Source organism: Coenobita brevimanus, chromosome 44 (assembly GCF_032717465.1).
Source record: "Coenobita brevimanus isolate Jiangsu-jjx chromosome 44, ASM3271746v2, whole genome shotgun sequence".
In the NCBI taxonomy this organism is placed as follows: domain Eukaryota; kingdom Metazoa; phylum Arthropoda; class Malacostraca; order Decapoda; family Coenobitidae; genus Coenobita; species Coenobita brevimanus.
Window position 1 is genome coordinate 14709647 of NC_136997.1, and position 25790 is coordinate 14735436.

General features: G+C 40.9%; 1 protein-coding gene and 1 pseudogene across 1 annotated transcript in view; both read left to right on the plus strand.

The window, feature by feature from the left end:
- The window catches only part of LOC145397990 (uncharacterized), a 279327-nt gene that overhangs the window by 237984 nt on the left and 15553 nt on the right, over positions 1-25790 (plus strand). The window lies entirely within an intron of this gene.
- On the plus strand, positions 5589-6618 carry LOC145398126 (uncharacterized; annotated as a pseudogene).

A 25790-nucleotide genomic window follows, 5' to 3' on the forward strand; every position in this document is an offset into this window, starting at 1 on the left:
TTCTATGTAGTAATACTGTTAAACTTTGAATTGCACTCTCTGCCAGGTCTTCATATACGCCTTTCTCCCAATTGTTTGATGTGGGTGGCATGTATAAATTTGCCACAATTATTTTCCCTTGAGACGTACTAATCTCTACTGAGATCAGTTCTGCCTTTGAGGGTAGATCTAGTTCTATTTCTTTGGCCTGCAGATTTTTCTTTAATATTATAATTCCTTCTCCTTTTTTTAAGTTCTTATCTCTTCTGCATATATTGTATTCCTCTAGGTTTAGGGTATCGTTTGATATCCTTGATGTTAATTTTGTTTCAGTCAGGCAAATAATATGTGATTCATTTTCACTGATATAGTGATTTGTCTCTAATAATTTAGGTACCATTCCATCTACATTTGAGTACATCAACTTAACCATCTTGTTTATATACTTGGCCTGACTTGGGTCTACTACCTTCATCCTTTTTGTTCCCTCCTCTTTAAGTACCACTTTCGTACCTGCAATCCAATTACTTTGTAAAAAAATGTGTTCTTCTCCTCTGATCTTCAGTCGTTCATTGTTTTTGCCTCCTCCCTCTTCTCTTTTAGTAATCCCAGTTCCTCTTGAATTAGGCATCTTCTTATCCATACATTTTTGAAATCTACTTTTTCCTTAATTTTGTTTGCATTGTTTGAGTATTTCCTTCATAGTGTTTACACTCTGGAAGGTTACTTTCAGGGGCCTTGATTTGTTTCTCTCATATTTCCCATGTCTTTTGTGTTCCTCTATGTCGTTACTACAAATTTCTGCTGATACTTCCTTCAGTATGCTCATTACATTTGCCATCTCCTTTTTGTCTCTCGAAATCTTGTTTTTTACTTCTTCCTCCTGTATATCAGAGATTACTATAGATTTTTTTATGTCTGCCAATTTTGGATTGTTTTGGATTATTTATTTCATTTCCCTTTTAATGCTCTTTTCTTCGACTCTAGTTTCTAAGTCTTTCTTTACTTTCACCATTTCAGCATAAGTGGTTTCCACATCATTTTTGAAGCTTTGCATCACTTCATCAACTGGGTTATCTTCTCCTCAATAGCACTGCTATGATCTATCAGAGTGCTTGCCTGCCTTGTTGTCTCTGTATCATTTCCGAACTCTTCCATAATACTTTCATGGTTGACATCTGTGCTTGCCATTTCACTAATCTTCCTTCTAAGTGTACCCACTTCTACCAACAGCTCATCTATTGTTGTGTCTTTCTTGTTAACCTCCTTTACTGATTTTTCATTTTTCTCCTTTAGCATGTGCAATTGCTTCTTAATTTCATCCATTTCACTCTGAAATGCCTTCTTTAATCTGTAAACTCATTCTACCAGCTTATTGTATGTCTTCATTTCCACCAGTTCCTGGTAGAAATCATCCTGCTTTCTACCTTTATCCCTTTTCTTAACTCCTTCCAAATTTGCTTTGCTAAAGATGGTGGATATCTTGTGGTACTAAGAGAAAGATTCTACTTGCAGTTTTGCATTCCTCTACGTTGCAGATGAAACATTAAATACAGCTGATTTGCTTGTTCAATACATCTGCACTACTTCGTTGTATTCTGTTGTTGGAACAACATTTTTACTTAAACTTCCTCTTTTATATTAGAACACTATTTAGTTGGACCTAGTACAGAGCTTGACTCATATAAAGATACTTTTTAGATATGGCCATTTGTGACCGACATTGGCCTGGTGCGGAGCGATGTGTGGGTGTGTCTTGCCTCTCTCACGTCTTGTGTGTGTGTGTGTGTGTGTGTGTGTGTGTGTGTGTGTGTGTGTGTGTGTGTGTGTAAGCTCCATAAAAAAGTTATGAGGTGATGCCAGGTCTTTATAATTATTGTATTTTGCCCATGACTATATATTAACCTCAACTTGGCTGATTATTGTTTTTCTGAACAATAATTCAGGAATGTATTAACACCAGACATTTCCTGATACCATGGCTCTTTTCCCACACAGATGGTCACACTATGGTTGCCCAGACTCTGTCATCACTGGTTACTGGTCCACTGCATGGACATAACCTCCTGATGGTGATTGACGATCACAGCCAGCATCTGTTTGACATGAGTCAGGTGGTGGCAGCGGCTGGAGCCTCCCTCATCCCCGTCTTCCTCGCCATGCAACACTCACTCCTCCACATCTTCAGTCCCTCACACCACACCAAAGGGTCCCACCTCACTGCCATCATCATCTTCCACCGTGACCCCACTGCCTTCCTCCTCCTCCTGGCAAACAGCAAAGAGTGGAATCCCAGCCACCTCATCCTCTACTGTCTCAACCCCTATCTCAACACCACGTCAGTAATCAGTCAACCTGTCGTCCAGCGCTCTGAGTATATCTTGTTGCTGCAGCCACAAGAACGAGCAGGACGTCAAAGCTTAATTGCTTACACCAGCATACCCACGAGCATTAGGGCACCACTGGGAGTCTGGAGCACCAAGAAATTTCACACCAGACGTGCACTGTTCCCTTATCGCTTCAAGGACTTTGGGGGGCGGGTTTTAGAGATACCAGTCTCCTGTTACGATGAACCGTTCATGTACTATGGAAAAGACGGTAAATGTGGTGGCGGAAACGCAGACGCACTCCAGGTCATTGGCAATAAATACAACTTCACGCATAAACTCACCTTCATCAACACAATTACATGGGGAGTCAAGGAGAATGGAACCTGGAATGGTATGCTGGGTGATATGATGTACAATAATAAGGACATAGTAATCAGTTCATTGAGGCTTAACACGGATCGGTTCAGTGACTTTGACTACATCTACCCCTACTGGCGATACAGCTTTGCGGTCCTCCTGCGTGTACCACCACCCATACCCCGCTGGAGGAGTATCTTGTACCCTTTTTCCACTCTTCTATGGGGATTAATCCTGGCTTCCACCATCGCTGTTGCCTCTCTGTTCTCCTGCTTACTCCACTACCTTCACCACCTCAGTGATCCCGTTGACATTACTATCAAGGTGATTAAGCTCTTAGATCTGCAACGACACTTGGTGTAACTGGTAAAGTTAACATTATATTTACCTCACCTTTGGGATACTTGCTGCTAAAGTTCTGCTTTGACTGTAGTAAAGGTGCCACCGTACTGGAAATGACAGTCTTATTTAGAATGTGACACACATCCTGCATGAAGTTATTGTCTGGTTGACAAACGAGGTTAGTGAGGACAATGTCATCTCCCTGGAGTAATCATGTGATGCTTAAGCATAATGTAATCCTTGGAATTATTTCGTACTTCTTGATCATAACATTAAGGAATACTTTTGGCATGCATGCTTATGAATTCATATATGATATTAAAATTTATAATGTAAGATATTTGTCTGACAGTTCAAAATATTGAATATTTTGGCCAGTGGGGCTGTTTTATGCAGGCAACGTAAAATTATGGACTATAATAAACATATACCAGTTTCATATAAATAAAAATATAAATATAATTTGAATTTTGAAATGTACTTGCCTTGTAATCAATTTGAAAACTCAAGAATTTTGGGAAATTACATCACTTTCTGTATATTTTGAAGCTCAGCTCAACGCTTAACAAGACAAACATGAAGGTTCAATAGTAGGCTACTCTCTAGTTTTAATTTAGAAATGCATTAATGCATAATGTATGCAAATCGAACAAATATAATGCATTTGTAATTAGTTAAATATTTTTTTTGTATATTATGGTTATCAGTTTACAGAGTAATTATAATGAAAACTCAGCCAAACCATTACAATTAATTGCATTAACAGAGTAATTCCTCCATGTCTGTTTCCTGCTGAACTGACTGAATGAACACCTTCAGCCCAAGGGATCTATCCTGAAGTTAATATCATCTAACTGTACACAAAAACCGAAGGAAATGTTCACTGGGTAAAGGCGTGACGTATTACACGACAATTATATTTCAGTCATGCATTGGTTGCAGTTCCCTCTCAGTAGTCCCAAAGCAACCAGGTGAATGAACTATCAGATTCATCACTTTGTATCGGTTAAGTGTAGGAAAAAGAAGAGGTCTAACCTGTAGCACTCCAGTCTAGTGATATTCAGCTTGTTACATCACATCAACCTGGATACACACACTTGCTGTACGGTCGCAATCGTTAAAGAGGTGACCTGCAGTGCAGATGGATTCAGATTCGAATCTTGGCTGAGGCAGGGAACTTTTTAGGGATATGAATTTCAAAAAGTACACTTTATTGATTTATCAGAAGACACATCGACATGTAAAAATACCCCCGCTAATACCAATATACCAGTCTCATATGAGATAGCCTTAACGTGTACTGAATATGGGCAATGATAGTTAGCACCGAAGTAGTGACATGTGGAGGTGTATAGTATATAGAACTACTGGACCTTAGGAACAGGCTTTTAAGCCTACGCTCAGAGTCGGACTCATTAAAAGAAAAGAAAAAGAGCTGTCTCGTAATTAATGTTCGTTTTTGCAGGATGATTTAGAATCACAAACAGATTCTTCACTTTCCTTTGCCCTGCCGTTCCTGTAAAAACAGATCCTAGTTACGGCAAGGTTTTGATCAGAGATGTTACTTGGCTATGCTCGAAGATCAGAAGACATGTGAAGAATCTGAACTCTCGTTTCTGTGTATTTCCTGCATGAACGAATCCTTGTTACGACAAAAAATTGATCATAAGTTTATTAGTATATCTGGGCCCAGGCAGACAAATTCGTGGATGTTATTCATTATTCTAACATCATTTGGGTTGCCATTCTGATGTAATAGCTATCTATCTGTTATCTGTAATAAACAGTATATCATCGGCCCATGTTACAGTTATATCATCAACAATCTTCTGTGCCTTTGATAATGAACATCATTATTTCTGTTCTTGTAATACCATACATTTTGGTGTGAAGAAAAATAATGTCTGGCCTAATGATCTTTTCGTATTTGCGAGGCATAAATCTAAGTCATCTAACCCGTACTGCCTTCTTAATTTTCCTTGGTTTACTTTCTAGAATTTTGTCAGGATCAAGTACTGTACTGTAATCTAGAATTTTATTTCAGCAAATCACTTCTCTGCTAGAGTCTGCTTTCCCATGAGATACACCGCGCTGCCTCACACCACCAGTTGCTGTGTTGTTTTCACACCGACCACACGCATACTCCGACTTGGGAATCAAGATTTGGCTGCCTTCTTCCCGTTATCCATTTAGGAGCGGAAAGGCTTTGCCTCAGCCTGTTATCCGTTTTGAAGCAGGTTGCCTCGTCACCCGTGATCCGTGTAGGAGCGGGTAAGTGCCCATTTTGGTGCACTTGGGAGAGTTTACGACTCTCAGACTGAGCCGGCTGTACCACCATTGCCAGCCTGCCGCCGCCATGTCTGATGTCCCGGAAGGATCTCTCGGCAAAAGTTATCAGGCACAGAGGACAAGTCCAGGCATGGGAGCAAGGGTTCATCGCATAAAAAGGATTTGTCCAGGTCCATGAGCCGCTCTTCCCAACGGGAATGTTCTAGACGGGTACATAAGCATACCCGGGGTCACGGCTCAGATAGTGAAGGTGAGTGTGATCCTCCACCCACTCATCCTTTAACCTCTACTTCAAAGGATGAGGTTAATTCTCCACCCTGGGCCATGGTGATGGAAGCTTTGGCTCAGTTACGGAGTGATGTGAAGAAATAGAAGGAGGAGAGAAGCTTGGCTACAGGCGGCGCCATTAACATCAACACTGACCATGACTTTGGGGAGAATGCTAACAGCCAACCCACAGAGGTGATTGATTCCGGTTTCCAATCGGTTCAGCATCATGATTCTAGTGGTGACAGTGACACTCAGAGTGAAGTGTTCACTGGTAGTGTCCTCCTGCAGTGCGCCAAGACTTACGGTCCTGTTGAAGATGTATCTGGTGAGGTTGACAAGCATGTTGCCGACATGATGAATCATGTGTTTGATTACGGCATGCGGGAGGAGGAGTACAAAGAAATTTTGGTTGATGACATTACCAAGAGACCGAGCAACTGTCATGCTCTAGCCCCGGTTCAGTGTAACACACAAGTTTTGGATGCGCTGAAAACCGATGCCAAAAAGGCTGATTTTCGTATGAAAGAAGTTAGTAAAGACATTATTAAAGCTGCCACAATAATCACCAAGTCACTCACGGTGCTGGACAAAGTCGCCCAAGAAGGACAACCAGATGTGTCCCATGAAGTCGGCATGCTTAATGGTGCGCTAGCATTGCTGGGAAATGCTAACCACAAAAACAACTTGACACACCGGTTCATCATTAAGCGCGAGATCAATCAGAAATATGCTCACTTATGCTCAGATAAGGTGCCAATGACTAGGCTCTTGTTCGGTGATGATGTTTCTCAATCTGCCAAGCACATCAAGGAGTCGGAGAAATTGAAAAACAAGATCACACCGAAGAAACCGTTTCAAACATGGAAATTCGGTGCAGGAAAAGTCAGAGGCTCCTCTGGAAAAACCACCTACAGAGGATTTTCGTCCAGGTTCCACCTCTATGGACAGCGGACATATAGACACAGGAGTGACCACCGGCAATCCTTCTCACGGCAGGGTTCGGAGGCAAAAAAACTCCAGAGGGCGGGGACAAAGCAATCCCCGGCAATAACTGAGGCGAGTCATAAATTTGAAGCTGGCAGGCTTCAATATTTTGTGCATGAGTGGCATAAAATAACCAATGATCCTCATATTTTGGATATTGTTGCACATTGCCATCTTGACATTAATGTTGATGATATCAGTCACTTATTTTCTGAAGGAACTGAATATGTTTTTCGTGAGGAGGAAAAGGTCATTATTTGTCAGGAAATTGAAAAGCTGTTAGATCTTAAAGTTATCAAGGAAACACACAGACAAGAAGAACAAATTATATCCCCAGTTTTTCTACAGGGGAAAAAGGATGGAGGTTTTAGAATGATCCTTAACCTGGAGAAACTAAACAAGCACATTAATTATAAACATTTTAAAATGGAAAACTTCGAACAGGCAATTCGGCTTATTAACAAAGGTGATTACATGGCCTCAATCGATCTTAGGCATGCATACTATTCTGTCAGTATAGCTGAAGAGCAACAAAAATTTCTTTGCTTTAAATGGCAAGGGAAAATCTATCAGTTCACCTGTTTTCCTAATGGGGTTGCAGAAGGGCCACGTCTATTCACCAAACTAATGAAACCCATTTTTGCTACACTGAGAGAGATGGGACATACCATCACCAGTTTCACTGACGACACACATATCACACAGCTCATTGGAAGGATGCTATGAGAGCATACATTCAACAGTAGAGATTCTAAGGAAAATGGGATTTTGTATTAATGCTGACAAATCTGTCCTAGTACCTACAAAACGTTTGGAATATTTGGGGACCTGTACACTGATGCATCAAATTTAGGTTGGGGTGGTTACCTACATCATCAACAAATTAATGGAAGATGGTCAATAAAAGAAAAAGAATTGCACATCAGTTCTAAAGAACTCAAAGCCATCTTACTGGCAGTGAAATCATTTGCACATCAGATTAGAGGGAAACACATTAAGGCATTTTGTGATAACACGACAGCGGTAAACTATGTCAATGAAATGGGTGGCACAAAATCCGCAACATGTAATGACATCTGCCTCGAAATTTGGGAATGGTGTGCAGAAAATGATGCCTGGATTACATGCTCTCATGTACCAGGTAAAGTTAATCTCATGGCAGATGCTGCATCTCGAAAGTTTAATGACAGACATGAAGGGAAATTGAACGAGGACATTTTTAGGGAACTTTGCGAAATCTTTGGATTCCCAAGCATTGATCTATTTGCATCCAGACTAAATAAACAGGTACCTCGTTTTTGTTCTTGGAAACCCGACCCAGAAGCCGAACACTTTGATGCCTTCTCAATAAGTTGGTCATAGTTTGACCTAATCTACATTTTTTCCCCTTTTGCTCTGATTGCTAGGTGCCTTCAGAAAATGCGAGCAGAGATGGCAAGGGGGTGGTTGATTGTGCCACTGTGGAAGTCCCAACCATGGATGGGGATCCTACTCAGAATGCTCATCAAAGAACCACGGCTAATAATGAGAAGCAAGAATGTATTGCAACAGCCGTCAGCAGCAGAGGAACACCCCATCATTAAACACACCAGGTTAATGGCATGTCTATTGTCCGGCAACAACTGCGAGAACGAGGCATATCTGCAGTGGGTACGGACATTATCATGGCCTCCTGGAGACCAGGAACTGAGAAACAGTATCGACCACATGTCAATAAGTGGATACAATTTTGTGACTGACGGCACATCAATCCCCTTAATCCCGCTGTAACGGATATTGTAAATTTCCTGTCCGACACTTTCCACAGAGGTGTGGGCTATGACTCTGTAAACACGGCGAGGGGAGCTCTCTCCTCACTAGGGATAGTTGTGGACGGTTGCAGAGCAGGAAACCACCGTCTTGTCAACAGGCTCCTGAGAGGGGTATTCAACTTGAGACCGTCAAAACCCAGGTATGCAGAGACCTGGGACGTCCAGCTGGTGCTCCAGAAACTGAGAACTATGGAACCGTTATGCAGTCTTCCCCTAAAAGAACTAACACTAAAATTAGTGATGCTAATGGCACTCACGCAAGCAGCCAGGGTGCAAACAGTACATTTGTTAATGCTAAAAAACATTAGAATTGGCAAGGATTCTGCTTGTGTTTGGTTAGGGGACAACATTAAACAATGTAGGCCAAAATTCAATGTGCAGTTTGTGGAGTTTAAAGCTTACGCTAAAGATAGAAGACTATGTGTCTATGAAACATTGAAAATGTACATTGAAAAGACTGAACGCTTAAGAAATGATGTGGATCAAGAGAACGGGAACTTCTTAATTAGTGTTATAAAGCCACACAAAAATGTAATAAAAGACACTATTGCGAGATGGATTAGGATAATGCTTAATATGTCAGGAGTGGACACAGGAAAGTACTCAGCTGGCAGTGTTCGGCCAGCTGCAGCTTCAAAGACCAAGACCATGGCTGTGCCGATAACACACATCATGGCAAAGGCTGGGTGGTCAAGGGAGACCACCTTTGCCAAGCATTATGACAAGGAGATAGTTCAGGAGCTTGACACATTCCAAGAAGCTGTACTAGAATAGTGAGTAGGTATTTATTGTGATAAGAAAGTCAACATTCTTTTGGCAAGCTACTAAAATTTGTAAATTTCTTATAATACAGCGGTTTTTGCCTCATGGTTGTTTTATTTCACCAAATCCACACTTATATAACTTCAAAATGTCAAAGTACGACACCCACATGGCTTCAAAACTTCATGGGAGAGCGGACTCTAGCAGAGACGTGATTTGCTGAAATAAAATTGATGAAATACATGAGACGTACCGCAGGTCAGTTGAAATGTGCTTCGAATTTTATGAAGGAAATCACCTCTGCTTGAAGGGAGCTTTCACATGCCCTACACGCCCTCCCTAAGCTATGCAGCATCACATGGATAAAACAGTGTAAACGGTAGGAAATGATACACTACTTGTCATGTGGGTGATCGTACACTTTAAAGTCTGGTGGTGTGAGGCATGCAACGCGGTGTATCTCATGGGAAAGCTCCCTTCTAGGAGAGGTGATTTGCTTCATAAAATTCGAAGCACATTTCAACTGACTTGCGGTAAGTCTCATTTGCAGAACCCCACATTTCTTATTCATAAGTTATTGCAGAAGAGGAAGGTCACAGTAGCTTTATAATCCTTTTAAAGATAATCACATTTCATATTATAATTATGTTCAGGGAATTCCATCCATGTATCTCAAGAACTTCCTTTGTACGATTTTTCTGCCATGAGTTCAGATAATATAAGCTGGCTGACATACTTGTATCTGAAATATTGTGCAACTCTTGGTTTAATCCACCTGGACGCATATCATACACAAGCAGTGGTAAAAAACACTGTCTAACACAACTACCCTTTGACAGATCTGAACAGACAGTGAAGTTAAAGGACGAGCCAATAGTCTGCCTTTGTGGAACCTTCATGAACTGCTTAATATTGCCAAACTACAGGGCCAATTTTACCCAGAATCACCAAAATTTGATTAGTTTAATAACCATCTCTGTAAGCCTGCAAATTTGTTTTATTAGCAAGAATTTCCACTAACCATTTAAAAATTACGTCATGTAAGCATATATATTAAACTTAAGGGAGACCCCTTCGACTGCAAAGATAACAGGACTTTGTCTTATACATTGTGTGGTACAGATGGTGTCCAGCGTGCTGAGGCAGGCTATGAATGCCAAGAGGGTCACACTTATCATGGTGCAAATGAACATCTATTTTCCCAAAGTATAAATACCCCTCAATATTTCCTATCTAAATTTTCTCAATCCGCTACTTAAAATTTCGAGGTCACTAATTTCAACATATAAATTCCTAGGTTGTGTCGGGTCTGCTGGGCCAGGCCATGAATGACAGTAGGGTGCGGGTGTTTTCGTGGGCACGTGTGTGGCTGATTTTCTGGTGGGTGGCTGTGGACATCTTAGCAGCGGCCTACATGAGCAACCTTGTGTCAGTGCTTACCGTGCCTGTCTACCCACACCGTATACAGACGCTGCAGGAACTGGCTGAATCTGACATCATGTAAGAGTAATATAAATTCTTGTTTTATCAATTTACAACCTATTTATTGTCTCTTATTACCATCAGTGTACTTTTTTGCAAATTTTATGTTAGTACTCACCGTGCCTGTCTATACGCATCGTATACAAACACTGAAGGAACTAGCTTATTCAGATATAATGTGAGTTTTTCTCTCTTGTCTCCATTATCCCTCTTTTGATTTAACTTCTTGTTGGAGAGGGATTCTTTCATGTGATGATATCGACATAGCTGGGTGGCTCACCTGTTTGGTTACACGAATGTCCCTCAGCTACTTTTCTAATCCCCAAAAAGAGAATGGTGGACTTTCTTCTTTACCCCTGCACAGTTGTTGACTCTATACACAGGTTTTATCCGCCCCTGTGTGGAGTACAACTCTCATGTGTGGGGAGGTTTCCCATATACAGCTCTTCTCAATAGGATGGAGTCAAAGGCTTTTCGTCGCATTAACTCTCCTCCTCTTACTGGCTCCCTTCAACCTCTGTCTCTTCGCCGCACTGTTGCATCTTTATCTCGTTTCCATCGCTACTTCAATGGTCACTGCCCCTCTGAACTGTCTGCTTGCATTCCTTCACCTCTATGACAGGCGTGTTGCACCCGCCAAGCAGCAGACTCTCATCCCTTTTCTGTCCAGCTCTCTAATGCAAGAGTTAACCGTTACTCCCAGTCCTTCATTTATGCAACAGGTCAGCTCTGGAACTGTCTCCCTCTGTCTGTATTTCCTGCTAGCTATGATCTCCAGTCTTTCAAACGCAGTGTGTCCAGGTATCTCGAAATAATCGGATCTTGAATTTGGCTTTCTCTTGTATTTTGTTTTTCTCTTGGAAGGAACAGTTATTGCAAGCTCGTGGCATTTGTTTCCTTCTTCCTAGCATAAAAAAAAAGGACAACTTAAAGTCTGCAGTTCACTGGTTTCCCATGTCAGATGAGCCTTAGGTTGCAACTACTACAACCCTTCTAGCATTCAGACTTTGCAGTAGGTAGAAGACTCAGATATAGTGTGAGAGTAGCATCATCTCTGTTAATTTACTTTTAACTGTCACTTATTATATTCAGTTTACTTTCTTGACAACCTTACATACTGTTTGTGCTCACTGTGCCTTTCTGCCGGCGCCTGATAGTCACTGGAGGATCTGGCTGAATCCGACATAATATGTTGGAAGTAAATTTGTGTTGTCGTTTTCCTTCGTGTCCTCATCATCCCACTTCATTGTTTCACATTTGTCAACCCTGAAATCAAAAAGGTGAAGACAGACACCCAGTGAATGGCTTCCTTAGTATCCCTTGTCCATTAACTAGGGATAAATCTAGCCATTTTTCTCTCTGGTCTCCCTTCACCTAGAGCCTTTGTTGTATACTGTGGAGGCTATAATTCCTAAGACCTTACAATTCTCCAACAAACTCGTCTACATCAGTTTGAGGAGAGGAATGTAGTGGCAGTCATATAATACTCTTTCTTCTTCTTCCCTCGGGCCTTCCCACATTCATACATTACGTGATGAAATATGGAGGTTTTGTGCTTAAAATCTTTTCTCCTTGCTCCAGGTTACTAAACTTACATTGCTCACAAAGGCTTGTTCACACTAGGCCAATATAGGACAAATTCTGTTGTAAACTTCCTGGTTGTCCTGGTTCGACTAGAAACTGGAAGAATGTCCTGTTTTACTGGGCCAAGTTCCGGGTCCTTTCTTCTCATTGTCAGATATAAGCAACAGTAGGAAGCAGAATGCCCAGAAGGCTAACCAATGAATATGACTGCCCTTTGTTCAGTGTTCATCCTGACTTACATAGCTGAAATATTTGCACAGATTATATCTGATTCCGGTTTCATTGAAGATGTTCCTTAACACATAACACAGGATCTTACCTCTGTCTCCCTCACCCAGACCCTGTAATGCAGACTACAAAGACTTCCTTGACCAGCCCCTCAAACAATCCAGCGACTGTATTTCTCTCCAAGGGGTGTCGGATGCACACACACAAAAAAATACTACCGGTGTACATTTTTCGCGAAACACTGACATTATAAATGATGACAGGGAAATGTAAATAAATACGCAAATATATAATCAATTACAGATTATGGTAGGAATCTGCACTGAAACCAATTACTCCATTTTATACGAAAAATAGTTTCAGAGTTTCAGAGAAATTTAACAGCATAAACTAAACTGTCTTCTTCTTCTTATTCTTCATTCAGCCCCAGCATGGTGGACTATGGAGGGTTCGTGCCCCAAGCCCTCCTACAATCAAACAACCCTGTCTACCTCACTCTGGGGCGTCGGCTGTACCTCGACCCCATCACCAACTCTGACGACATTGGCGCCTTCCTCGTGACGCAGGTTCTGAAAGGCACACACGGCTTGATCGTCTCTATTGATTTCCTTATCTACTTTCAGATAAAAAAGGACCTTGTTCGTACCACGTATATAATGGATGAGAAGGTACGAGTCTGACTGCCAGTTTTATAAGCCTACACAAAAATAACTAATTAGCTAAACAATTATCAACTAAATAACTCACCAAACAAATAACTAATATCTGTTATAACTAACCAAGTAAGTAACTGTTCAGTCCAGACAATTAAAACTAGGAGTCACTCACTCCTGGGTGGCATTAAATGAGCCAAACATAAATTTACATACCCTATTGAACCTTTAAAGGCTATATACGGTTGAAGCCCCTTAGTCCATTAGAGCACGTGATATCCATTTGTTGGGTTTATGTTTAAAAAAATAATAATACTAAGTATTTTCACTATTAATATTCATGCCGACACCAACGCCCACTTAGGAATGAGATGGGGAAGAAATAATTGTTACCGCAATGGCATTTTCCATAGTTTTGTTTCCACCCAACTAACATATTTACCTTGAGAGACCTCGGACTTAAACACACGCACACACACACACACACACACACACACACACACACACACACACACACTTACGAGATGGGAGTAGGCAACACGATAACTAAATCTGACTGCGTAAAAACAGAAAAACAAAGTGAAAAGGGAACTGAACAAATAGTTAATGATGTAAAATAATTTAAAGAATGACTCCAATCTCGGAACACTGGTCCGAAAGTAAATAAAATTAGCTGACGTAAGCAAGGGCAAACTAAACACAATGAAAAATACCTAATACAAGCTAATGATATTTACAATCTTTACAATGAGATAAAGAAGCACAAAAGAATGAGAAAAACAAGCAACCTGATAATACCCTGAATAATTACACTAATGTCTGGGATCAAACTTGCCAGACAAAAGAAACAAAATCATACAAAAAATGAGATACCTAAACTGCACTCGATTGCCACAAAATAATAATAATACATAACAATAATACTTGCGATTGGATACTGATACGAAGTGAAAAGATGTTCAGAAATATGTACAACCCACAAAATACTGCTTCTCCTCCCTATCTGATCTCCAGTCCAAACACTCCTTCTCCTGATGCCAATCCCACAAACACTCTCAGACTCTCTCTCCATTCAAAATTCTCTGCCTTTTATACCCTCCGGCTGCATCCATGCGTCAACACGCAGCTGGAGGCCAGAAGAGATATATACAGAAAAGAGCTAGGCAAATTAATCTCTTACCCATACTCCAAAAGTTATAAATATCGTTTGTGAATACAAATCTTTATGTCCCCAGTTTAAGCTCCACAGCAAGTCACTGATATTAAAAGCAATTTTAGTCACACCTGCGTCGAGAGAGCAAACAGAATTAACTAAAACTTTATAAATGTGTACGCACTAAACAGACAACAACATGAGCGAGTGCATGTGCTTAGATGCTGGCATACACAGCATCAACGCGCATACACACACACCCAGCGACACGTATGCACTATACATACATGCAAAATATACACAAAAAATACAGTATATACATTCTTCCACATGTAACAACACACACACACACACACACACACACACACACACACACAAACACACACACACACACACACACACACACACACACACACAGACTTAACTTAAAGCTGTCCATCTGCCGCAGAAGACGACGCCTGCTATGCTCTCATAGTTTGTGGTGGCAATGTGTGTTACTGTGCAGACCAATCCTAGATCCACAAACATTGCCGCAGAGTCGGCATGTCAACTTTTTTTCTTTTTTTAATGCAAGGAAGAAGGAAGCAAAGGTCATGAACCTGCAAGTTTGTTCCCTGCAATAAAAAATCAAGATAACAGAGACCCATATTCATAATTCGTTAATTTCGAGATGACGGGTCACACTGCGTTTGAAAGACTGGACAGCATAGGCAGTAGGAAATACAGATGGAGGAAGACAGTTTCAGAGTTGACTTGTTGCATACATGAAGGACTGGGAGTAACGCTTACCTCTTGCATTAAAGGATTGGACAGAGAAAGGATGAGAGTTTTTTTCTAGATGGGTGTTACGCACCCGCCGTAGAGGTGGAAGGATTTGTGCACGCAGTTCAGAGAAGTGACCATTGAAGTAGCAACAGTAAAGAGATGAAGATGCAACAGTTTGGCGAAGAGACAAAGGTTGAAGAGAAGAGTAAATATGACAAAAAGCCTATACCTCCACCTTCGTGTGAAGAGCTGTATGTGTAGAACCTCCCCAAACATAAGAATTGTATTCTACATGGGAGCAAATAAAGAACAGTGTATAAAGTCAACAACTGTGCAGGGGTAAAGAAGGCACAGAGTCGGCTTGGCACACCTAATCTCTTGAAAGAAGACTTTATGAGAGAGCTAATATGATCTTTCCACGTTAAATCCTAAGAGAATGAAACCCCAAGTATGTTTAACCCCAAGCCACCAGGGATACGGTTATATCCAACACAAGATTGGTGGATCGAGGCTGGTTGGGGATGGTTATAACCGCAAGTATTTTCACGCCTCAGGTTGAAGTGGCTGCCTTATGATATCGACACCATAGTGTGGGGATAGACTCCCTGCACCTGAGGCAAACATACCTGTGTTGTCTCTGAGACTCTTCAATGTGTAGGATGATATTATTTCAATTCTCTCATCCGATTGCCTTCTTGCTTTATATGGACCCTTGCCTCATCCACCCCTGCCAAACCTCTTTCCACGGATACTACAGTAGGAAAGGACAAAGTGACAGTGCCATAGGGCGTGTCTTGGATGCAACTGTGTCTAGTTTATCTAGTAATGGATAAGTTATCATGTTTAGAACAAAGCAAAAGTCGAAGCCACGCGCACACACATGAATACAGCCTGCCTTGTGATCAGAAATTACATATATTCTTTACGTCCTTACTCACCAACGCGACCACCTACAGTCATGGGGATGGTTTTATTTCCATAAGTTGGTGAATGATATGTTTTTAGATTTGTGTCCCTAACTGCTATATATTCCGAGATAATAAGGATTGGAAACAAGCAACATTAGGACAATTGCCCGTACTGAGAGGGCAATGGCGGTATAAACAACCCGGCACAGAGGGGTTAAAGACGATGCAGGATTCAATTGGATATTGTTAAAAATTAGAGAATACTCCTACGGAAGCCTTCGATGGGTTGAAAGATGCAAGAACTGAGCTTTAAATGCATTAAAAGCAATAGGATTTCTTTTATCTCAGTCAGAGATATCATCCAAGTCAGACAGTAGGTATGCCACTGCCTCATCCCTTGATTGTTCAAGTAACTCCTGAGACTGACGCTGAAGGAAGCAAATCAAAAGATGAAGGTTGCAGTCATGAACGTGTGAGTGGATAGGGTAAGATGTACAGCTTACAAGGTCATTGATGAACAGAAAAAAAAGACTGTGTGATAGGACATAGCCCTAAGGAACACAACTATTGATAGCTCTAGGAAAAGAACAGTGGGCGTCTCCAACAGCAGCTATAGAACGACCAGAAAGGAAGCTTGAGATGAAGGCACAGATGGAAGGTTAGAAACCGTAAGAGGAAAGTTTTTAAATTAAAGATTTATACCAGACTCGATCGAAAGCCCATGAGATGTTAAGTGCAATGGCAAAGCTTTCACCAAAGTCCCGAAAGGAGGATGATCAGGAGTCTCAGGGGTAGGTGAGAAGAATGCCAGTGGAGCATCCCTGGCAGAACCCATACTGACTGTCGGAAAGAGGGTTGTGATAGAAAACGTGCTTAATAATTTTTTTTGTCAAGAACAGACTCAAAAACTTTTCAAATGCTGGATGTTAACGCAATTTAGCGATAGTTGGAGGGCTAGGAATGATCACCTTTCTTTGGAACAGGCAGAATGAAAGCAAATCTCCAGCAAGAAGGAAAGGTACAAGCTGAGAGACAAAGACGAAAGAGTTTACATAGGCGCTGAGTAAGCACAAAAGCGCGGTTCTTCAGAACAACAGGTGGGGCCCCATCAGCCCCATACACCTTGTCAGTATTGAGGCCAGTGATGGCAGAAAATAGAAGGAATTTCAGTGTCAAACATGAAGAAGTCAGGGGGGGGAAGTGATGGAGGAACACCACTGGCATCGTCCAACATGAAATTGGGGGAGAAAGTCTGAATAAAGAGTTCTCCTTTATCAGTAGAAGAAATACGGTAGCTACGAAACTATCGGAGTGGAAAAGAGGAGGGAAGTATGATGAGGCAAAGTTTTTAAAAAGGTTTTTGGCAAGGTGCCAAAAGGAATGAGAAGAATTTTAGTTGTTGAATTCAGAGCATTCAATACAAGTGATTTTTTTTTTTTTTAGCAGAGTGAAGAACAGAATTACCACGATTCTGGGCAGAACCATAAAAGAGATGAGTTTCTGCAGAGGGTGGGCTCTGGTACCTTTTGTAGGCCTTCTTTTTCTGGACAGTATTAGAGCAAGTGTGATTAAATCAAGATTTTTTTTTTTTTGCATTAGTCACAGGATATGAGAAAGGAACGAATGCTTCCATGCCTCAGAGAATCACCTTCATAATGTGCAAGGCACACTCAGATGGCTTTCAGCCATGGAAGTAGTAATCATTCCAGGGATAATCAAAAAAGTACTGCCTCAGGGCCTCCCAGTCTGCAGCTTCACCGTGTCAAAGCCAGCGCTTCTTGGAAGGGTACACAGGTTTTACTTGGGTGATAGCTCAACACAGAGAAAATGTTAATAGTGTAAACAGGTGTACTAGTTGTTAGGAAGTGGTCAAGTATGTTGGAATTCTCTCCAAGGCAGACAGGGATACGGATAGGGTGCTGTATAAGCTGCTGTAGGTCTCAATAATTAAGGGTGGAAAAGATGTAGGATTGTTCACCAGGTGGGTCAGTGAAATGAAAGGAGAGCCCAAGGTAGTGGTGCAAATTGAAATCACCTACAATAGAGATTTTAGAGAAAAGGAAAATTGATACGATGTTTTCCTTCTTAGAGGTAAGGTAGTGGAAGAATGTTTCATAGTCTGTAGCATTAGGGGATAAGTAAACGACACAGCCATATTTAGTCAGAGAATGACAGGATAGCCAAAGCCAAAGAGTAGAGGCTTCATGAAAGGATACAGGAGCCAATCCAATCCTGAATCTCATATCTTACTAGGTAAATATAAATCTGGAATTTAAGAATGAGGAATATGGATCGCCAAAAAAGTAAACAGGCAAAGAAGGATCACTGGAGAGCATGCGAAACCAGCAAGGATTCAAGTAACATTGACAATTATTATCCACAAGTCCCTTTTGACTCTGGTATTAACAGTTTGTAAAGAAGCAAAATAGGAATTTGTTGGTATACATTGTCAGCGTTACTTGAATCCTTGCTGGTTTTGCATGCTCTCCAGCGATTCTTTCTTGTTTGTTTACTTTTTTTTAGTGATCCCTTTTCCCCATTTTTATATTACCAGTTTTTTTATTTACCTATTTTCCCTACTTTTTTATAATCCACTTATGAATTAAATAATCAAAATTTTTGCGTTTCAGTTACAGTACCAATAAATCTTTTGTTATGATACTAAACACCTGGCATTATCAAATAATTTTCATTACTGTGGTGCTGTGGCTTGGCACACACTGGTTGTAGGTTGTTATGTTAAATTCTGGTCTTCATTTTGTTTACTATAGTTGTGAGGCCTCTTGCAGTGGACATTGATTGTTTAAGAATCACTATACTTTGCAAATTTATTAGACAAAGACAATTTTTTAAATGATACATTGAGGTGGTTTGGCCATGTGGAGAGGATGGAGGGTGAAAGACTGACGAAGAGAGTGTATGTGAGTGAGGTGGAGGGGGGAAGAGGGAGGGGGAGGCCGAGGATGAGATGGAGGGATGGGGTGGAGAGGTATATGAGAGAGGGGGGTGTGAGTTGGGAGCAGGGCAGTGAAATGGCGGGGGACAGGGCGACTTGGAGGCGATTTGTTTGTGGCCACCCCAAACGGGATTGAGGCGTCTGGCAATAGATAGATAGATAGATAGTAAGATCTGAAATGCTATGTATGTAAACTGATTACAGTCAGAATCAAAATCTGCTGTCGTGTGATTTGGACGACTGTTTTGCATAATTGTTGTGTGTGTGTGTGTGTGTGTGTGTGTGTGTGTGTGTGTGTGTGTGTGTGTGTGTGTGTGTGTGTGTGTGTGTGTGTGTGTGTGTGAAATTGAAAATGCAGCATTACTACATTAGTTACAGTAATAAATAATGTAGGGGCATTTCTGGTGCCTCTCCCATGCCCTTGGTCCCCTTCCTCTGCCTCTTCCTCGTCCCCCACCCCCATCTCTTCCTCTCCCCCTTCCTCTACACCCTCCTTGCAGTTGACTCGTGAAATGGTTACTGTCACGATGAATTCCAAAAACGTTGGAAAACTGATCCACGTTTGGCTTTGGTATGCTTTAAGAAATGGTCACGATATACAACGTGGTCACTTCCAAATAGAGCAAAACACAACCTGTGCCTTCCAGCTGTCTGACATGACGTGTACACACAAGCCTGCTGGAACTTCAGGGATGAAATAAAAAAATTTAATTAAAGTTTTGAGTTGGGAAATTATGTAAATGTGTAAAGTCACACCATTGCATGTTAATTTTGCAAAGATCCTTTCTCACAGCAATGCTTCATTGCCTGCGCAAGTAATCTACTAGCTGGAGTTTTCCACTTAGTAATAACGTAGTACAATATAAAATTTAATACAGTCACGCTGCTAGTAATACACTACTGATACTTGACAGCAATTTCGTACTTGAATGACTTCTCCTGTGCTTGCGATGGCGTAGAGAAATCTATATATCCGAAAGGCAGATGATTATCTTTCGATTAGGTGTTTCATAATAGGTCATGGACACACACTGTGACCCTTGAGGTGTGACTGGCTACCAAACAGATTTTATCATAGATCTGTGAAACAATAATCTGAATAATAATAATGTGAACAAATTGGCAAATTTCAAATGTTCCAAACTTTCTTATAACACTTCTTTTCCACATGATCTATGCTTGTCTGACCTAAACTATTGAAAGGGAATCCTCTGGATGTTTTTTCAAGAATAAGTTTGCTTTCTAAGATGGTTTTTAGGTGACTGTTCTGTTAGGGTTTTCAGCAAATTCCTGGGCGATTCTGATTATGAACCACTACCGTGGCTCATAATGTTTCTGCTTTTTTTTTTTTTTAAATAACTGAACAAAGGAAGAAAGAACAAATGAATAAAAAAAAAAATCCATACGCCAGATTACTGTCGCCCTTCATTCATTAAAAAAAAAAAAAAATGTAACAGTTGGCCTTGAAGAGCTGTAGGTTAAAGTTTGGGGGGAAACAACTCTGGGGAAACACGTTCCAGACAGATGCAGTTTGGGGAATAAAAGAATTTTGATAGGCAGAAGTTCTGCAACATGGCTGTGTGACATACCAGTCATGAGCACTACCAGATGCCCATGTAGCACGAGGTAAGGCATGAAGAGGTGGCACAATGTACGCAACTTCGTCTGAACACTTGCCATAAAAGTAGCTGTAAAATAATGGAAGGGAGGCAACATTCCTTCCTACCTGTAGTGGAGGTAGTTTATTATTTTAGCAGTGTTATTAATAATTCCAATAGCTTTGTTCTGAATTTTGTCTAGTTGTTTTAGTTCAACCTCGCCACATCCATTCCACAAGAGTGAGCAATATTCTAGCTGAGATCGCACGTTAATTTCTCATTAGTGAAGAAGTTATGGATTCTGTACAATAATCCATGTTTCTTTGAGGCGGTTTTAGTAAGTGATCTGACATGAGAGGTCTAGCTGACGGCATCGTTAAGTGAAACACCGAGAATGTCGATACTTTTGGGGATGGGAATATTAGTAGCAGTGAAGGTAAAATATGAATCTGGCAATATGTGTCTATTAGTAACATACTGTATATATTTGGTTTTACTATTATTAAATGGGACGAGGTTATTTTGTCCCCACTCACTGATCTTAGATAAGTCTAGATTTATGAAGATGGCTGCAGTGAGTTGAGAGTTGTAGATATTAAACTTTGTAAATGGGTATTTGAGTATGAATGAACGGTGAAGTGTTGAGTCTTCTGCATATGAATGGATGGGATTGTGGATAACAGATAAGAGATCATTAACCCCTTAACCACGGGGATGTCGGGCGCGTGCCGTGCCCATCCTGCGGACATAATCGTGCTCTGACTGACCTTTTAAAAATATTTCCCAAAAATCAGTTATTGGTCCTAGAATATTATAATTTAATATGCCCATGGCACATACCTTCAGCTATCTCCTGGGATGTTTGTTGAGCCTTCACCGACTACTGTAGGACATGTGGAGACTTCTGAAATTGGGTAACGAAGTCTCCACTTTACACTTCCCAATACCCCGTATTATGGTTACCACTGCCTGATATTATCACTACAAACACTGTTCTATGAATTTCAAGAAGTTGGAATCCATATTAAAAACCAAAAAAAACACTGTGAAAGCAATGTAAATTACGAGCGTGTACGAGTTTTCCATCCGCGCTCGTTCCCCGCTGGTATTCTGAGGCAGAGCTGTCATTTATTATTCATAAACAACCCACACTTTATATTCCTAGTACTTTATACACTTATTTATATATACAATATTTATCCTTAAGTTTCCTGCAGTATTAGTAATTTATTTTCACTCCAGGCATTCACTTTCTCTTTCAGTAAACTAGCGTAGAGAGCTAAGCTTTCACTTTCACTGCCATTACTCCAAGTAATTATACTCATATTCTTATATTACTAATTATTTAAAAAATTTTACATTTTCTATTTTATTTACAATACTTACATTTCTTTTTTATTTACAGTATGTTATGCACTGTCACTTGCAGTAACTTATGAAACTATTTTCCACTGTACAATTATATTTACATTCATTGCTTTCACTTGCTATTCACACTATTCAAACATTATTTACATTTCCACTTGCACTGTTTTAGAATCTGGGACACAGAAGCACTCATACTGGGGGTTTCCGTCACCATTTCCTCCACTGCCTCATCCCACGAGTCACCTGAAAGATCGTAGTCACTGTCCATCATAATGATTGATAAATTAGCCAGTTCACGTTCCAGGGCAGAGTCACTTAGCCCTTTACCCCTTCCCACACGAGGTTTAGTAAAGGTCGAGGTCACAGGGCCCTTTGCAGTGGGCTCAGAAGTGGCAGAAGTGGATGGGCACGAATCAGACATGGTTTCACCTCGAAAGACGACAGTAAAGTGAATGATGTGGCGCATATGGGCAGGGAAGGATTAACAATGTCAGTGTGGTGACAGCTGCTAATTTATATGCTATTAAATGATTGGCAGGAAATCTAGACAATACATTATAAATTATGTAGTTCCAGGTGAATGTAAATATCATTTAGGCTTCTCCCTTCCTTTCTTATATATATTCTTATTACGAGAACAGGTCATACCACATATTTCAAGGGGAAATAAACAGGGAAAATTAGCGAACGAGTGCACGTGGGGTGTTGCCAGGTGATAATTAGCCCATTCAAGATGTATGGCAGTATCAATTACCTTTTCTCATTCTTTTATACTATTATTTTGTATAAGAATAGGGCATAGGGCACATTTCAATGGATAAAATGAGCTGAAAAATCCTTCCAGGATTTGCGTAGAGCAGGACAGCTGGGCAGGTGGGAGGAGAGGGTAATGTAGGGGAGGTAAGGAGGGCAGTCGAGGACAGGGTTAAAATGTCTAAATTGTCAACAATGGATGGGAGTACAGATGACATTAGCAGCGCTGACTATAGCTGGACACTGGTAGTACAGATAGATGATACAAGCCACCACTTGAAAGCCCGGTCAATTGAAAATAACACAGAATCACAAAAGTGATGCCCTGCGGTATGATCCTTTGCGCCGGAGTGTCACGCAAGTGATGCCCCGTGGTAAAGGGGTTGATATGAACTAGGAAAAGGGTTGGCATCAGAACTGATCCTTGTGGGACACCAGCATTAACTAAGTGGAAATTGGATATACATCATCTACTTTTACTCTTATTTTTCTGAAGCTGATATGAGGAAAGACATTAGTCCATAGCAAGGGAGTTTGGATTGCAGGGAACGGTGCCACGCTCTGTTGAAAGCTTTAGAAATATCAATGGCTGCTGCATGAGTTTCTTCATATTGTTCAATTGATTGATGGATGATATGAGTCAAGAGATTGAGTATATCAATGGTGGATCTCTCGTGGCAAAAACCATATTGTCTACCACTAATTTATTTGTTGGATTCTAGATGTTTAACTGTGTGCTTATTAATTACAGTTTCAAATACTCTACCAAGAGATGTGCTAGCTATTAGCCTGTAATTAAAGGGGTCAGAGGAACTTCTCTTTGGAATTGGGTGGATATTGACTTCTTTGCATGAATTAGGGAATGAAGAAATATATATGCATAGTCTGAATAATTTAGCTAGAACAGAGACAAGTTCTGGGGAACATTTTTTCAAAATAATTGGAGGAATTCCATTTGGACCTGGAGCTTTATTTGTTGGTAAATTGCCTGGGATGGATTTTACGTATCTAGTCTGTATTTTAAGTGGAACAGTTTCGGGAGAGTCAAGTTCTAGTACTTGGATGTTTAGACTGACTTCCTCTACAGTTGAATTTCTGGCAAATGTACTGGCAAGGATATTTGCTTTCCCACGTGGGTCATTTGTAATGTTGTCATCTGAAGATGTTAGTGGGGAATGGGTGATGACTTGTTAAAGATATTAATGAAAGAACTGAGAGTTGATCAGAATAGTTTATTGTCATTAGGACTGTTAAGTAGTTTTGATGCTTGATTTTGAAGGCAGTTTGATTTTGTGAGATTAATTATAGTTTTGCATGGTTTATAGCAGTTTTAAGTTGACAGGTGTTTTTTTATGTTAAGTAAGAGTTATATGCTGATGACTTTTGGGCCATTGCTCTGGCACAGTTGCCATCAAACCATTTTAGAGAGTTCGATCTTTTAGTGAACTATTGACCTGGTATGAATAATTCCATACCAGATAGTATTAAGTCATTAATCCCTAATGCGCGAACAATGGACAGCCGACCCCCCCCCGGGTGGCGGGGTTCGATCGCGGTCTGAGTACCTGTAGGAAAATATTAGCCAAAAATCAGAGATTAACCCTAGAATATTATACTTGGTACGGCAGATAGTACTTACATTCAGCTTTCTCCAGAGACAGGTGTTGAGCCTTCGTGGACTACCCGAGGACTTGTGGAGACTTGAAAATTGGGTAACAAAATCTTCACTTTCACACCTCCAGCAACCCAGTTTCCCCTCTACCACAGCCTCATTCTGTCACAGTAAACTTTATACTACAACGTACATGTAGTTTGGAATCCGTATTTGTACAATAAGCACTAAAAATAAGGCTAAAATCAACGAAGCATACAGCCGACATGCAGCGCGGCGGCGGTCTTCCCGTCACTCAACAAACATTTCCATTTTCACAGCTAAAAACACGTATACTACATTATTTTCAATCATATTACTTCCCAAAAGATCACCGCAGCGTGCTTTTTATTCTGCCTTATGCCCGTCACTTTATTCTCGTTCCTGTCGGCCGTTCGCACTGACTTGGAAGAGCTAGAACTCGCCATAATGTCACTTTGAAAGCCTGCAGTAAACTGACGCTAAACAGGGGCAAACCGTGCAAAAAAAAGCTAGTGTGACAACTGGGGAAACAAGCATTTCCTAGTAGCATAAACTTCTTGTGAGAGGAGAGCTCAGATTTACAGTTCTGAGCAGTCAGAGCGCTGCCATGTATCACAGCCAGGCTGGCCAGGCCGTGGTGGGGAGGGGAGGGGGGAAAAACGCGATACTTGGCAACAACAGAGGTCAGTAGTACAAAGGTAAAGTATGTTAATTGTAGCTAAAGGGTGGTGGTACTGATAGACAATACCAGCTGGAACATCCTTGCCCGCGTTTATTCAAAATTAACTCGAATCGCAAATGCGACGATCCGCCATTGTCTTTTTTGGCGAGCGTCGCAAACGCGATGCCCCGCATTTTAGGAGTTAATATGGGACTGGATAGAACTGACATCACTAGAGAAGAAAGACTCCCATGGAATGTCAGCAAGATAATTTCTAAATCCATCCCAGTTTGCTCTATCAAAATGCCATAGAGGCACCCTGACAGGTTGAGAATGGGGAGGTTTGAGGGAGCCGACTAACCCACAGAGTGCCAGCAGACTTTGGACCATCATGGAGCTGTGGTGCTGCTCAATCATCAACCTTTTTTTTTTTTTTTTTTTGGCTAGATAAGTTAGAAATGATGAGAAAACATGGAGAACAACCATAAAAGTACTCACAGAAGCCATTTAGGTCGATTTTGAGGTCCATTCTCCCTGACCAGGCAGCTAAAAACTTTGGAGGAAAGCCCATAGACTTTACTGACCACCTCTGACACCCACTGAGTGATTTGTGAAGGCCTATAGAGGCCTAGAGATGTGCGGGAATATCCCAGCTAATTTTTTGGTGCCTAATTTGAACGTTTGAATTTTGGCAAATATATCAAATTGCCGACGTACATGTATGTCACTGGTGCTGTCCACGCATATAGGGGCAGGCGTACATGTACATCATTGGCACAGGGCGGGCTAAGGAAGCTTTGATGAGATTGTGGTCGGAGTATCCTAGTGGTGACAGTACACTCAAACCTCGATTTAAGGGACCTCCATTTAAGGGATTTCGGATATAAGGGACTCCATGTTGTACCTGACAAACGGACAAGACCA